The following is a 15622-nucleotide window of genomic DNA, read 5'->3' on the forward strand; positions in this document are numbered from 1 at the left end:
AAAAAATTTAATTTCAATTTTGGAATATCTTTAAGCTAATAAATTTTAATCGATTAATGGAATCCTCAAAAACATTGAATCAAATGAACGATTCATCTACTGTTTCTATTCAGATCATCAACTTAATGTTTCATTCTAATCAGCAGTGCTATAAAATATTAAGAGGACGTTCTTCAAAAGTTGAACCTGTTATTTTAAATATTTACAATGAAATAAATAATAAATAACAAATAATAAATGATAATGAAATAAATAATAATTATTTTTAAAAGAGGGTGAAGCCATACCTCTCGTTTTACATATCGTTGGACTTACTGGAAGCCAAAAATTATGAAATTAAGAGTATTTTTAAAAGCAGAGCGAAGCGTAATCTTTCGTTTTGAAATGTTCGTTCCATTCACAGAAAAATTAATAAGATTTTGTGCACAATTTCTATGTCCTTAAAACATAATTCATAAGTGCAAACTTTTTTTAAAAATTATTTTGAAGATTTTGTTTAGCTTTTGTTTAGTTCTTTTTTTTTAAGCTTTTTTTTTCATTGTGGAGATATTTATATTCATGCTTATATGATCGTATGTAAATGAATGGCAAGCTTTATCACGATACCCTCTTACATGAATGCCAGATGTTCTTAGAGTAAAGAAATAATAATAACTTAATTACTCTTTCAAGATTTCAATTAACAATCGTGTTTTATTTTTATTGCAACATTTCATCTAAGACACCAATTTACTAAAAAAAGTCCAAATTTAAATTTTTTTTAGAAAATTTGTATGTGCGAAACTTTCATGATATGCAACAAAAACCTGAATATTGTACAAATATTTTAATTAAAATTATAATTTTTTGTCATAGAAGATAAAATAATGCAGAAATCAACAGTTAAAAACGGAAATAAAATGTTGATTAAAGAACACAGTAATTGCTAAGCCATAAACAAAAATATACTAACTTGAAAGATTTTTTTTAAATTCAACAAATTTTTGGTATTGTGCATGTCTAATCAAATTAATAAAGTCAACATTCATAAATGTTTCATTAGTTTTTCTGTCATAGCAAAGAAATTTCTTCTACTTTTATGCAATGTTATTTGTACGAGACATTGGCAGAAAATGTTTCGTCTCTTTCTGTTTATCAGCCAATGTTGTATCAGTCATTGAAAAAATTATTTTTTTGCATCTAAAGTGCAGGAAATTATAATAAAAAATAATTTTTATTGCACAAAAAAGTTGCGATAATCACCTTGAGTAAGTTAATATTTATTAGCAGTTATTATGTACCTTTGTTATTTTTTAAGAAATAATTTTCTTCTTTAATTGATGTTTATCACTTTCTGTAAAAGGCCAATAGACTTGTTGATCTACAACATTTAGACGACCAGCTTATTTTAGTTTAGGTTTCTTTGAATTGAAATGGGCATTTTTAAGGGAAATGGAACAAATAATTAGCTGTATATACAAGTGGCGTCGATGAATATTCTTTTAGAGAAACCTTTCACTCTTTGCGTGAGAGTACTTTTAAAATAATGATCCATTTAACTAAGAGGGAAATTTTATACCTGTCCTGTATTCCGTGTGGGGCAGGATAAGGAATCTTAACTATAGAATCAGGATTTTGTATTGCGATTCTATTAATGTATTGAGATATTTAAGGTATTTTTTTATCACTACCAAATTATTAATTAAGAGGACATAATTTTTATTGACGTATTTCATGCATACTAGTATATACTATTATTTTTTTAATTTTAAAAGTTTATTTCAATTTGTGATGAACAGGAAGTATTAAAAGAAGTGTACGCTAATAGTTTCTCTAATGTGCTTTCAAATTAATTCAGTAACACGGACAAATTTACAAAAATGGGTGAAACGTTTGCATTCTAAAACTAAGCTTTTTGTTTTACTTTATTTATGAAATGTTTTTAGTATTATTGAGAAAGACTTTTTCATGACTCTAGCGAAAAAAAATATGTTCAATGTAAATAAAAAATGATGTTCGCAATGTTACAAAAAGTATTTCAACTATGATATTTTCATAAAACTATTATAATTTTTTTTTAATTTTTAGAGGTCTTGAGTCAGTCATGAGCTTTCAGAAACAAAATATAAAAAAAATCATGTAATTAAATTATTCACTGTTATTTTTGTAACTTTATTACTAAATAATTGTCGATTAATGTTTAATTTATCTGCAGTAAATAACACTTACCCATAGTTTTATGTTCTTTTTTGAGAAAACTCATTCGGTTTTCCTTTGAAACTACATTTTTAAAACTTGTTAATGACAGTTACTTCTAAATAAAAGATATTTTTATGATTTTTTATTTTCAGTGCAAACTTTAAATCTCAGTTTTTGAAATATTTATTTCGAAAATAATTTTGATCAATGAAATATATTTTCTTAAAATTATGTGGCTGTAATATCAATGCACACCACTATACTGACTCTGCATAGAAAGAATTCACTTCGAAGGAGTGGTTAAGTGCAATGTGTAAAAAAAAAAAAAATACTAAAGACAGTTTGCTCTCAGTTTGTCGATGAGTATATTACAAATTCATAAATAATGGGTTAACTTATATTTTCTAAATATTTTCAAATGCGTGACTCGCCAATTATAAAAGTTACATATCTTAAAGAGTTTCTAAATATAAAGTTTTTCTCTTTTAAACATACTTCCCTTCTTTGATTTTTAAAAATTGGCGTGTCATTTCCAACATGAATCTTTTAACTATTTTCAAGTTAGAAAAACTGCCAGAAAAGAAACAAATATCCTGAATTTTCAATGTTAATGTGCCTAATGATTTAAATATTTAACTAGTAATTGATTGTCTGTGCAAAACATTGGCAATAATTGCAGCTTAAAAATATAAATATATAGAGCACAGTTACATGTTTTGTTTAAATATGTATTATCCCTATTGTTTAGTATTTAACTAGTATATGAACTGCCGTGATGAGCATTCATTTTTTCTAAAACTTCTGCAAATTTGGACGAGTTTCAAATTGTTGGTCGGTTGATTATTATGTCAAAAAGAAACCAATATATCATTGAAGAGATTTTTTATTTTTAAATTTATTGTGCAAATTTTTTATGCCCTTAATAGTATTCAAATTAGTATCTTTGGAATTTAAATGCCATAAAAACTCATTGCATTAAAAAAAATGAACAAGGAACGAACTCACAATTCTCTCTTAACTTTAGTCTTATAAGTCAATTAGTCATGTTGTCAAAAAAAAAAACAAAATATCTTACATATGCCATTTTTTTAAAAGAAATTTCACTACGCTTTTGTTCGTTTATGGTCAACAGTTTAACCACGAAACTGTGAGTTGGCACTTCTTTTCTTTGTAGTTTATCCCTGAGATTAGAGATGAGTTCTCAGGTGTTTGATAGTGACTCCCAGCGTTTCAACAGAAAAAGGCTTTTTTCTGGGCCAGCGAATTTCAATCTCTCTATAACTCGCGGATAGCCAGAAAGTATCGGAAATAATTGATGATAATACCCATGCACGAATGATAATATAACAACCGTTCCTAACGTTAGTGTTTTGAATTATCACATAAAACTACAAACTAAAAATAAAAAACGCAAAAACACACTCTCAACTATGAGAAACAGGGGGGGGGGGATAAAGTTCAATCGACGGACGACGACATTATTACCTGTGAATAGCTCATTCTTATAAATATATTTTGCCTTTTGAGCGATAAATGAAAATGCGAAATCCATGAAATTGCCAGTAATATATTTTTATGAAATTAAAAAAAAAATTGATTTCGTGATAAGTATAAAAAATTCTCAATATTATGATAATATGCAAATTGTGTAAATGATGAGGGTTTTATTTTAAAGTAATAAAAATACAGAATCAAAGAAATTGCCAATACGTTTTTTTAACCATTGCATTTTACTAAGTCTGTTTTAGGAAAAAAATATTTATGAAAACATAATTCTCCACTATTTTTTCCTTATTCAGAACTTCATTAAAACACTTATATATCAGTGCTGCATCCTCAAATTTAATAATAGTTTTTAATTCATTTTGTGGTTGATATTATTCTCTTTGCTGGTGGTGGGATCGAATGATATGCAATTCATTTCTGTGACGGATTCTTCAAAGTTCGTTGATTTTGTTTGAGATTTAGAATGTTTAAGATATTCAATTTAATGAAATCAAACAGTGATGTAAAACAAGTTTGATGCAAAAATAAGAGGGATAAAATAATTTGTAAATTTCATACTTAGTTTGAGTCAAAAATATAAATTTGAATTTATTATTCAATGCATTTTTTTGAAAATTTTCCTCTATATGAAATAAAAGCCAATTCATTTAAATAAAATAATCTTGGTCCAGCATTTAGTTTATTTTTAACTATTAGTATTTTTTTTTAATTCAAGGCTAAAACCTTGGTCAATGTTTTAGCGCAATATGTTACTTAACAGATCTTTAATAGCTTATAAATAACATGAAACTGAACAGCTTCTTTAATAGCATTTTTAAAAATAAAGTTTGAATTTGTTAGAGCTTATACAAGAACTAGAATAACGTCATTTCATAGATAGTAATTAATGAAGTGTGCTGTATTAGGCAGTTATAAACGAACGTGTGGATTAATTTAAAAAAAAAAATTAAGCATTAAATTTTTTTTTTTATCGTTATTAAAATGAGACACATGCAAAGTAAAAATAAGCTTTTGAAATTAATAAAAAGATGTTCGCAAAATAATACCATTAAAAAAAACTGTCGTGAAAAATTTCTGAAAACACTTATTCTGATCAAGTACTACTATTACTATTTATTTCAAAGATTTTTTCGAAAAGTAATATTGAAAACTAAATAAGAAATAATTTCTTTTAATAAAAAAGAACACAACTTTAAAACAAATTAAGAATTTATTATTAAATTTCTTACACAAATTTGAATTTGTGATCACAATATTCTGCAAAAATTTCAGAATGATCGGATAAAAATAGTACTGTCATGTATTTAAAATAACCATTGTCCAGCTCCTTACCATATACTTAATCACTTTGCTTTATGCGTATGTGAAAAAGGTAAACATTTTAAACACACTATCACAGAAACCAAGGACTTTGTGCTCTTTTATGTATTATTATCATTTTTAAAAAACTGATTGCATTTATCTCTAGTCAAAAACTATATAGTTGTATTTTAAAAGGAAACATTTCTTTTTGAAGAAAATTATCATTTTTTCAATCAAATTTTCTTATGTTTTTTCTTTAACCTATCCGTTTTCTGAAAGATTTTCTTATTACATAAAACCGTCAACTGAATAAAACAACAATAGCTAAAACATATAACAGCAGTGTTTGCTGATCGTTTTGACAGTTTAAAAGTAAAAAAAGTTATACTTTTTTTAAATTTGTTTTTTGAAAAGAGAACGTTACTATAATTTTTATTCTAAGCTTATTATTGAAATAAAAACAGACAAAGTTAAAAACTTTAAATGGTTGCTCATCTATTTCTTTAAAGTAGATATTTTGTGATTTGTAGTGAAGTGGAATATATTTGATTTTTATATTTTTCAAATTGTTACTGCTTCTTATTAAAGTGGTCTCAAAATATGTTCAAGGAATTATATGATAACGAATTACCTAAAATAAAATTCAATTATACTGAAATGTAGTTAATTATGCAAACTTCAATATTATTTTGATATTCATCTTTACTTTCGGGTCCTGTTGAAAAAAATATGATTTAAAAGGGTACAAAAATTCCATATATGCACTGAAAATCATTCATTAAAATTATATAATAGATTGAAATAGCAGTTAAAATGTCAAATTGAGATTTCAATATAATTGATCAATATTTACTAATTTATCATCTTTCCAAAAGTTTCCTCCACCCTTATAATTGATGATGATTCCAATGATTAGTGAGAAAATAGTTCTTAAAACTAATTCTTTAAATTCTTTAAAATTCTTCTTAATTGCTCATGTTTAAGAAATTAAATTTTCTAGTAGCAGCTTATTAATTAATACAAGAACAGTAATTACACACTACTTTTGTAGCTTGTCGTTTTTTTAAATAAGACAGTTAAATATTTAATAAGTATAAATTGCAATAATATTTGGCGCGATAACTTTCAAATAATTAGCAGAAGAGAATCAAATCGTATAACTCCAGAAACATATAAGAATTGGACTAATGTCATGTCTCCACTTCTTTTATTTTTATTACATCAGTTGCTGTATTCTTTGTCATACCTTAGTTTGAAATAAAGCACTTATTCTGCCAGTGATCTAGCTTGGATAAATCCCCAAAATTTAACAGCCACTTTTTAATTTCTTTCCACGATTCATGATTACGTTGCAGATAAAACCAGGCGGTAATTCTCGAAACATAGAAACCTTCTATTTCAACTTAATCCAAAGATTTTGATTTTCTAGAAATTTTTGGAGACTTTAATTTTATATCTTGGAAATAAAGCAAAAAAGTAATTTCAGAAAAATGGGAGGCCCTAAGTACAGCAGATGGAGAGAGGATTACTCCCTTCGTATATGCAAAAAATTTCTGATCCATTATTAGATTATTAGTATTGGAGTAACAAGTATTAGATTCATAAATAAGATTAATAAATGCAAAAGTATGAATACTTTTTTTAAAATTGCAGGCAATTTTAGATTTTAAAATTCATGGACCAATTTAAACATTTTGCATAGCATTTTATTTTTTTTTTTAAATCTAACTTATTTTTGTCAGTTTTTAGAGCGATTTCCTTTAAAAAAATATTCCAAATATATTCTAATTCATATCCCATTTATCATTGCTTAATAAAAGGCATCTGCTTATATATTCTTCAACCTCACACTTATTGACTTTGTTAATATGAATATAGTAAACACCATTTCCATTTTTATTCAATTCAAACGATAGCAATCGACTTTATTTTCAACAAATATTTTATTTTATAACCGTCGTTGAACAGCCAATTTTGGGTTTACCACTACTAATGTTTCCCTCCGTTGCCTTAAAACTTTGAACCCAATCCAGAATACAAAGAATACAACTCCTTGATCAAGTATTGGGTGAAATGTCCCATCAGGGAAGACATTTTGATAGAAATAACCCGCATTTGCGTTACATGGAGAGGAAAGCCACGAAAAGCTCCAATGGTTAGTCTGTAGGCAAGGGGACTCTAACCTATGATCAGTCTACCACTGAGGATATTTTACGTCAGCGCTGTGGTCAGTGCGAGTGGAATTCGTATTAACCAGCCATCACTGGGATTTGAACCCGGTTCACCTCATTAGAAGGCAATATCTCTCCCCTGTTCTACCATGGCTCTTTCAGAAAGTACTGTTATTAATGACATTTTTACCACGATTATTGCATTGGATATTTGCCTTCTTGTGCAATATAATACAAAAGAGTGCAGCGTGTGGGTTAAGGTTGCTTACGTTACCCAAGAGATAGAATTTTAAAGCTTAATATTATTCCAGACTTTATGTTCGATACTCAAAAGATGTATTTAATATTTTTTAGTAAGTGAGTAAGAGAGTAAGATTTGTAGCAAGAGAGCTAGATCTAGAAGAGTTTAACCCTTTCACACCAAATAGTCTTTTTTTTTTTTTTTTTTTTTTTTTTTTTTTTTTTTTTTTTGAAACTCCGGTAAAATAGAGCAAAAATTGAAACCGGGAAAATGTAAGGAAATTCCATAAATTTGAGGAAAGCTAAGAAAATTCAGGGGAAAATATTTCATTATTGATTATTGTAGGGATAAACTTTTCTCTCTTATTTATCCCCTTCTCTATCATACAGATATGGTAGTTTCCTATTACCTTAAATGTATCATGCATGGATATCTAGTTTCCGACTGCGAATTATTTGGAATAGTATTATGTATAGGACGCACCATTGATTGTGCTCGAATAGTGTCCCCCATACATTAAAAGATTGACTAAAGTCTTGAAGTCTGGGCCCGTGTGATAATCAAATTGTGAGTACAAGGAAAATATGTTGTAGATTTGAGATGCAGTGATGAAATTGTATCCAATTATTGCTGCAAAGCAATATCAGGTTAATTTTCACCAAAGAATGAGTCTTTTAGATTGCTTAGATATGATTGGAAAGAATAAATAGACTTCTTAATTACTAAGCTTAGTTTCAATACGTAAGGTTAATATATTCTCAACACTTGCTAAATAAGTTAGACTTGATGCATGCTGATAATCAACTTTTAAATGTTAATTCCTGCATTCCTTCATTTGCTTAGCAGTAAAAAGCTTAAGAATTGAAATGAAAAAGTTATTAAGATAAAACAGTTGGCCCATGATCATTAAAAATTAATTTTACTCGTGGAATTAATTTACTTAGCCAATGGAAGTGTTTTTGTCTGTTATAAGGGGCAATCAAAATAAGAATGTTTGATAGAGAATTATTGCTTGTTTTGAATGACTAGAAAAAATAAGGAGGGTTTCTAACACGAATTTAAAATGTGCCCCTGAAAAATTCCATTTTTCCAACAATGAATGATGTTATGGATTTCCTCGGTCTTCGCAATGAACCAAAAAAAAAAAAAAATTATTTAGACATTAAATACAATGTAAATTCCCCTTTTTGTTGTTTTTTCCAGTGCAATTGAATTTAAAATCCATGGTTTGCGAAAGGAAGTAAACAAAAGTAAATCAAAAAGTAAAGACAATTTCGTATTTTTGCATTATTGTGTTATCTGAAGTCACCACATATATGCTCTGAGTGAAGTTGGAATATCCATTCATTCAATGGAATGTTGGGGAGGCAAATTTATGGACGCACTACTCCATGAATGCATCATTGAGGAACCCTTCGATTTATGAGGCGAAACACTATACCACAGTTTACTCGATGGTGCTTTCATTAAGCAGTGATTTCATATGTATGACTTGCGTCATTCTATTGATTCATGGGCTGTAATCGATATACCGATCACACTCATAGTGTATATGTGAGGACATCAGTGTTTTTTTTTTCTCTCTTTTTTTTCCTTGCGAAAATACGGAATTTAGCTTCTTGAGTTACTTTCATATTAATGCGTAATTCAAATTAGGAGGGTGGGTCAAATTTTAAATATATTCCTAAATTTCTTGCATATTTACTTCCTTTTGCGTGTTTCATTCGCAATTTTAGGTTTTCCTCCCTTTGCATGTTTTTTTAATTCCTTTTCCTTAAATCTTTCGATTTAATTTTCTGGCTATTTTTTTTTCTTGTTATACTCCGTGTTATTTCATTCTATGTATATTTTTTTTAAATCTGATTTCTTTTTTGTATAATAATTTTTTCTCCCTTACCTTTAACCCATAATTGCTTTTCACCTTTTTGTTCCTAGATTTTGTTTGCTTCTAATAACTAAATTCTACGTGTGCTTTATATACCTACCTATCTTACTTTTTATTTTTTAGGTACTATTTTACAATTTATTATCAATGCAGTGCTTGAAATTTTCTTGAAAATGCATAATTTTGAAATTTGATATTAAGAATAACTTTTGAAAATAAACTGATTGAAAATTTTCAATTAATTTGTTTTTGTGAATTTTAATATTTAAATTTATTTTTTCATTTAAAGTTCTTATAAAATAGTGCCAAAATACAAATTTGAGCTTTGCAGAAGCTTATCGAATTTTGAGCTTTTCGAAAATGTGAGCTTGTGACATTGCACAAGCCACGAGTTGCATTCACAATAATTTTTAACGATATGCAGAATTAACTTGGAATCTCACATAACGATTTATATAGATTTTAATGTATTGTCTATAAATCTTTCGGTCTTTCACAGTAACATATGCATAAGAAACAAACTATTTTCAAAGGAATGAATAACTGCATTTACACATGGAACGAGTCATTCGATTGCTCATTATGAATCCAGTCTAATTTTCTTCCTTTTTCCTCCCTAGAGTCTGCAGGAAACTCTTAACCAAGAAATTTAAAACTAAGAACTCCAGTAAGTACCTGCATTCATGAGTGTAATCGGATTGAATAGTAAGAGGTAAGTTTTAATTAATTGAATAGTTAGAGGTAAGTTTTAATTAATGTAAAAAGATTTTTTACGTGACGATCACAAAATGGTTGTGCATTTTTCTATGTTAAAAGGTAAGATCGTACTGGTAATGTATTTATTTATCTTACGTTTTGTTTAATTAAATGGCCATTTATTATTGGAATGAATTTAGTTCGGGTCTTGTTTTATTGCCCGTCGCGACGGGACCGACGCGTCGGTTATCGTATTTTTCATTGCGCCGCTCTCAACATGCGCTCGAGAATCGCCCGCTCTTAAATTATGTGCGACTAATTTCGTTTGTTTCGTTTTCTATATTATTCAAACTTTTTCATCATGTTTTCTCTTACTTCATTTTCCAATTTTATCCTTTTTTTCGCTTTTCTTTGTCCAAATGACTAGCGACGAATTTCATTGGTACCATATCATTGTATTTGCGTTTTCCAATTTTATTTTGTTTTCAAATTAGCTTTCCAATGGTTCACTTTGCTTTCCAAATCACTACTATTCATGTGTTCACTGATTTGTTTTCCAGTTTTTTCATCCTTTTTTGTTCTAGCTTGTTTTCTAGTATTTTATTCTAGTATCATCCAGTGTGTGTTCCCATATTTTTCATCCTTTTTTATTCTATTTTGTTTCTTAGTATTTTATTTTTGGTGTTATAGTTCATCCAATGTGTTTTACAATTTTTTCATTCTTTGTTTTTTTCTATTTTGTTTTCTAGAACTTTATTCTAGTATTATAATCTATCCAGTGTGCTCCAAATTTTTTTTATCATCCAGTGTACTTTCCAATGTTTTTTTTTTCTTTCAATTTATGTGTTCCTATTAGTTTCTTTCAATGTGGGTGTCCCATTTTTTAATCTGTGCATTTTTAGTGTGTCTTGCATTTTCCAAGTTTTTCTGTAGCTTTCTCAGATTGTTTTTTTATCTGTTTTTATTTCAATGCGTTTTCTATTATGTGTTCAAATTTTTATCTTCCAATACGTCTTCTGTTTTAATTCATTATAGTTACTCCAAATTTTATTTTCTAATAATTGTTCCAATTTTTATTAATCCAATATGTATTCCAACCTTTTTTTTCCAATATATGCTCCAATTTAGATTTTTCATTGTGTATTCCAATTATTTTTTGCATTTAGCGTTTGTTCCAGTTTTTTTCTCAAAGTATGTGTTCCAATTTTTTTTTCTTGCAAATCTTTTTCTAATTTTCGTCCTCCACTGTGCGTTCCATTTCTTTAATGCGAGATTTTGTAATAATTTTTTTCTTGCATTTTTTTCTCTATTTTTCTTTAGCTTTCAGAAAATGTGCTTTTTTTTTAGCTTGTTTTGATTTTTTTCGATGTTTTTCCTTTGTCTGTTTTAGGGAGATTTTCGATTGGCGTTCAAGTGAAGTTGATCAAATCCAATTGTGATTTTGTTGCTCTATATTGTTTTCGTAACTTCGCTCCCTGTTTATAAGTGAATCTTTATGTTTTCCGTGTTCACTATTTTTCTTTTTTCAGTTTTCTGTAGTAATGTTAAGAACTTCTATTTGGTATTTTTATTCTTCCAATTTTCGTTTCTCCAACTTTTAACACATTATTTTTTTATGCGCTTTCCAATTTTATTCATTGTTTTTCAGCTTTTTGAGTGTTTTGTTTTATTCCTAAGTATGTGTCTTTGTATATGTATGTTTTTAATTACAACTGCCCTAAAACTCTGGTTTAATTTTCATCATTTCTATTTCAATTTCCAATGTACATTTTGGCTTTGTTTGTATTGTTCGTTCTGTTTTTATCTCAAATGTTACTTCAAATATGTTTCTTTTTCAAATAATGTTTTTTTCCATTAAGTGTTTTGTATCTTTCCTTTTTTCCCCCTTATCTTCTTTATTTTTTCAAGTGGTGTACTATTTCTATAATTCTTGCAGATTTTTTCGATTGTCAATATTCCATGTTTTTTTTCCATGTTTTCCTTAGCTTCCTCACGATGTTTTTCGATTGGTGACACTTTTGTACAAATGAATTTTTTTCCATCTAAATTTCGTTTCTGATTTCTCCAATTTTTTTCACGTTGTCAAGCTTTATTCATTGTATTCCAACTTTTAACAATTTCTTTACTAATATGTATATTCTGCTTATTTTTAATGCATGTGCTGTTTTTTTATGTGTAATTTTTTAAATATTGTTTGTTTTTATTTTCAATGTGTTCTGTTCCTACATCCAACTCATGTGCTGTTTTCATTTCCAATGATTTTCTATATAATTTCTAAAATATTCTGTATTTACTTCAAATGTGTTTTTATTTGCTTTGTTAATTGAATAAGTATGTTTTTCTTTTCAATGAGTGTTTTTTTTCCAGTTGGGGTACCATTTTTCCTTCTATGTTTTTTTATCCCTTTCTTTTATGATGTGTGCTCTAGTTTTTCTGATTGGTAACAATTCCGTTCAATTGCACCTGATCTAATCCATTCGTGACCATCGGCCTACTTTGTTTTCTTTATCTTCTATCTTTCGCATTCGTTTTTCTGTTTTTTTTTTTTTTTTTTTAATATTTAGTCCAAGTATTTCCGATTTTATTATTATGTCATGTCTTCCAATTCTTTGCAAATTTTCATTTTCATGTTATTAATTTTATGTAATTAATTTATATAAATATGTTTGATATAATTATATTTTATGCTATTAATTTCATAAAAAATTTTTTTCTTAAGTTCATTTTTTTCTGGTTTTTATCTAATTTATTTTATTGCTTTTTAACCTTTTTTTTTTTAGCTCTTTTCATCAAAAATTTGGGTAAGTTTAATGATTTTATTATGCTGTGTTTCAGTTGTTTCCAATATCTTTAACTTTTTCCAATTTTAATTTCTTTTCTTATGACCTGTACAATTTTTGAAACTTGCCATGTCTCTAATTTATCATAAACCCACGTAATTTATCTTTATAGCATACATTTCTGCTTAATACTCTGACAAAGAGGAAGAATCTGACAAAATAGGATCTGTTATGTTGCTTAGAATCTGCCTGAGATTAATTCCAAAATGATCCTGTAGAACTGACTGCCTGATATAGACATAACAATGCAAGAAAATTTATTTTGGAATATTGCCATTTTATTTGTAAGTAAGACATTTTTCAATCTATTTTATCGACTATTTAAAATCTCGCTTTCTATTCCCTCATGGTCGTGATATTTCCAGGCTGATAGTGTTAAAAAGTAATACACGAAAAAAGGGTTCAGACAATCTATTTCTTATGCCCCGAATCATATATATTTCTCAAGATCAGATGGAAGTATTAGATTATTTTAGTTTAGAGATAGTTTATTTTAAGCTAGATGTCAGCGCTCATCATTATTTTATTTTAAGCTAAAAATTTGTTCAAAAATTAAAAAAGATATTGTTCACACACTTAATTTTATACTCTCTATGTCCGAAAATGCTTGCTACATTTGATTACTTTTATACTGATATTGAAAATTTCGTTTGAACATTATTCAGAGATTTCAGGATGTTACGCTATTAATCAACAAAATTTATATACCAATCATTCTTTCTTTAAACCATCCAAGTCAAAATTTTTGATAATTTTCCGTTGATGAACCAACATGATCTTGATGGTAACCGTCAATGAGCCATTTTATCATGAACCATTATATTTTTCTTTGGTAAACGGCATAAGTAACCATCTCCCCAATGTATGAATTCTGACTGATTTGTGATTGTCCAACATTGGTATAGCAACTAGTTTTGTTGTTTTTCTCATGCCAAATCATCAGAAATTTCCATCATGGTTTCTTAGAAATAAAATGTTGGAATGATCATGAACAACTATCACCCCAAAGTACAAATTCGGACTGATTTATGAGGGGACAACATAAAAAATCCCGAATGGTTTTGATGGATTATTCCAGAGAACAGATGGAAATTTTGACTAAACCATCATGGAAATGTATAGTAGGAACCATCACGGATTGTTGTTCCATGAGAATCAAACCTGCCTTGATGGTTAGCCATCATAATAATAAAGTAGCATTTTCCATCATGGAATGATGCAGGTTTGCTGGCTGGCATATCAAATATTATGAACGCATAAGGGAAAATGTTGGATGATGGTGACCTTCAAATGATATTGGACCATCATGAATCGCACTGAAACCAACAAAAACCATCAAAATAATTTGAGATATCAAGAATACTGGGTTAAAAAATTAAAAAAAAATTCAAAATGCCGGGGTTCACATGCCCTTAACCCATATTGAAAGGACTTATCTACCAACAATAGCGTAAAAACTTTTTTCTAGACAAATGAATCATAAATTAAATAGTTGTATAATTTTACTGGTGTCGGTAAACTTAACTGCGTTGATATTCACTCCTCCTACTTGAAATGTAGTGACTAATTCGAACCAGATTTTTGATCTAAATGTAGCAACTAATGTGAAAGGGGAAGTCTAATTCTGTTGAATGAAAAAGAAAGAAAAGCGCTCTTATAATCGTTTTCTTCAAAATTATAAGATCATTAAATGATTATTCTTAATTTTTGTTTTTGCTTATTTCGTAATTTCTAAGAATTGTTTTAAGTTCCACTAACCATTTTCGTTTGTCATTAAAAAAAACTGCAGTCAAAACAAGTTTTAGCCGAATTTTAACCTAGAACACAAGATTGAATTTATCTTCAAAAGTTAAAATTGTTACCCCACGGGAAAAAGTTTTGTCTAAACAAGTTTTTGCCAGTAAGAAAGAAAGAAATGTGAAATTAACCTATTTATGTTAGAGCAATAGACCAACAAATATTTTCGTTGGTCTGATATGGTAAAAAACGTTTTAAATAATTTTTGATCAAACAATCACTTCAACCGTTATTGGGGAGCCTATCAAAATTTTTTTTTTAGTCTAACTGTTAAAAGAGTTACAGCCAAAACGAATTGTATCTAATTTCTGATGAATTGACTATTTCTTATATAACCAAAAATTTTGATTTCGAGCAACATTTGAAATTATTCCACGATACGTTAGCCCATCGAACAAAATCGTTATTCCGCTAAAATGTTTCGTCAGCAAATAGAACATATTTCACTTATCGACATTTTGTAATCTAACTTAACAACGAGGGAAAATCCACATGAACCTGTATGTAAGCTTCTCTATACATGCTTGCATTTTATAACCAATCTCATGAATCGCATTTTAAAACATTGAAATACTTTTGATTACTTATTTATCTCAAATTATTTAGCTTTAATGTTCCGTGTACAAATTCCAGACATTCCGTCTAATAATCTAATTTTCAACAACTAATTGGAAATTTTATTGGTTCCAGAGGGGATTACCAAAATGCTATTTAATTAGTACTAACAATTCATTAAATTACGAAATCAGAAACAAAAAAAAAAAATGATTTATCTGAATAAAAAGACATTTTTTTTACATTTTTGGATACCTGACGCTCAAAATATGGGAGGAAGACAAAATGTTGGAAAAAAAATTTGATTATAAATTGGGGTTTTTAGGGTTTTTGACTACTGTTGTAAAAAAAGGCCAAACAATATCGCTATATTAAGTCGATTAATTTGAAATAATTATAAACTAAATGTGTGATTTTAAGGAGTGCAATACATAGTGTTTCAGCGTAAAAT

General features: G+C 28.0%; 1 long non-coding RNA gene across 3 annotated transcripts in view; it reads left to right on the top strand.

The window, feature by feature from the left end:
- Nucleotides 1–5794: 5794 nt before the first annotated feature.
- Nucleotides 5795–15622, top strand: part of LOC147816990 (uncharacterized) — a 29271-nt gene continuing 19443 nt past the window's right edge. Inside the window, exons 1-3 of one of the 3 annotated variants that reach the window (XR_015429771.1) lie at nucleotides 5795–9995; nucleotides 12760–12780; nucleotides 12932–13103. This is a non-coding gene — a long non-coding RNA (uncharacterized LOC147816990). The other 2 variants (XR_015429773.1, XR_015429769.1) reach the window with 2 other exon arrangements.

Source organism: Parasteatoda tepidariorum, chromosome 1 (assembly GCF_982258835.1).
Source record: "Parasteatoda tepidariorum strain Cologne lab strain chromosome 1, Ptep-v5.0, whole genome shotgun sequence".
Taxonomy (NCBI): domain Eukaryota; kingdom Metazoa; phylum Arthropoda; class Arachnida; order Araneae; family Theridiidae; genus Parasteatoda; species Parasteatoda tepidariorum.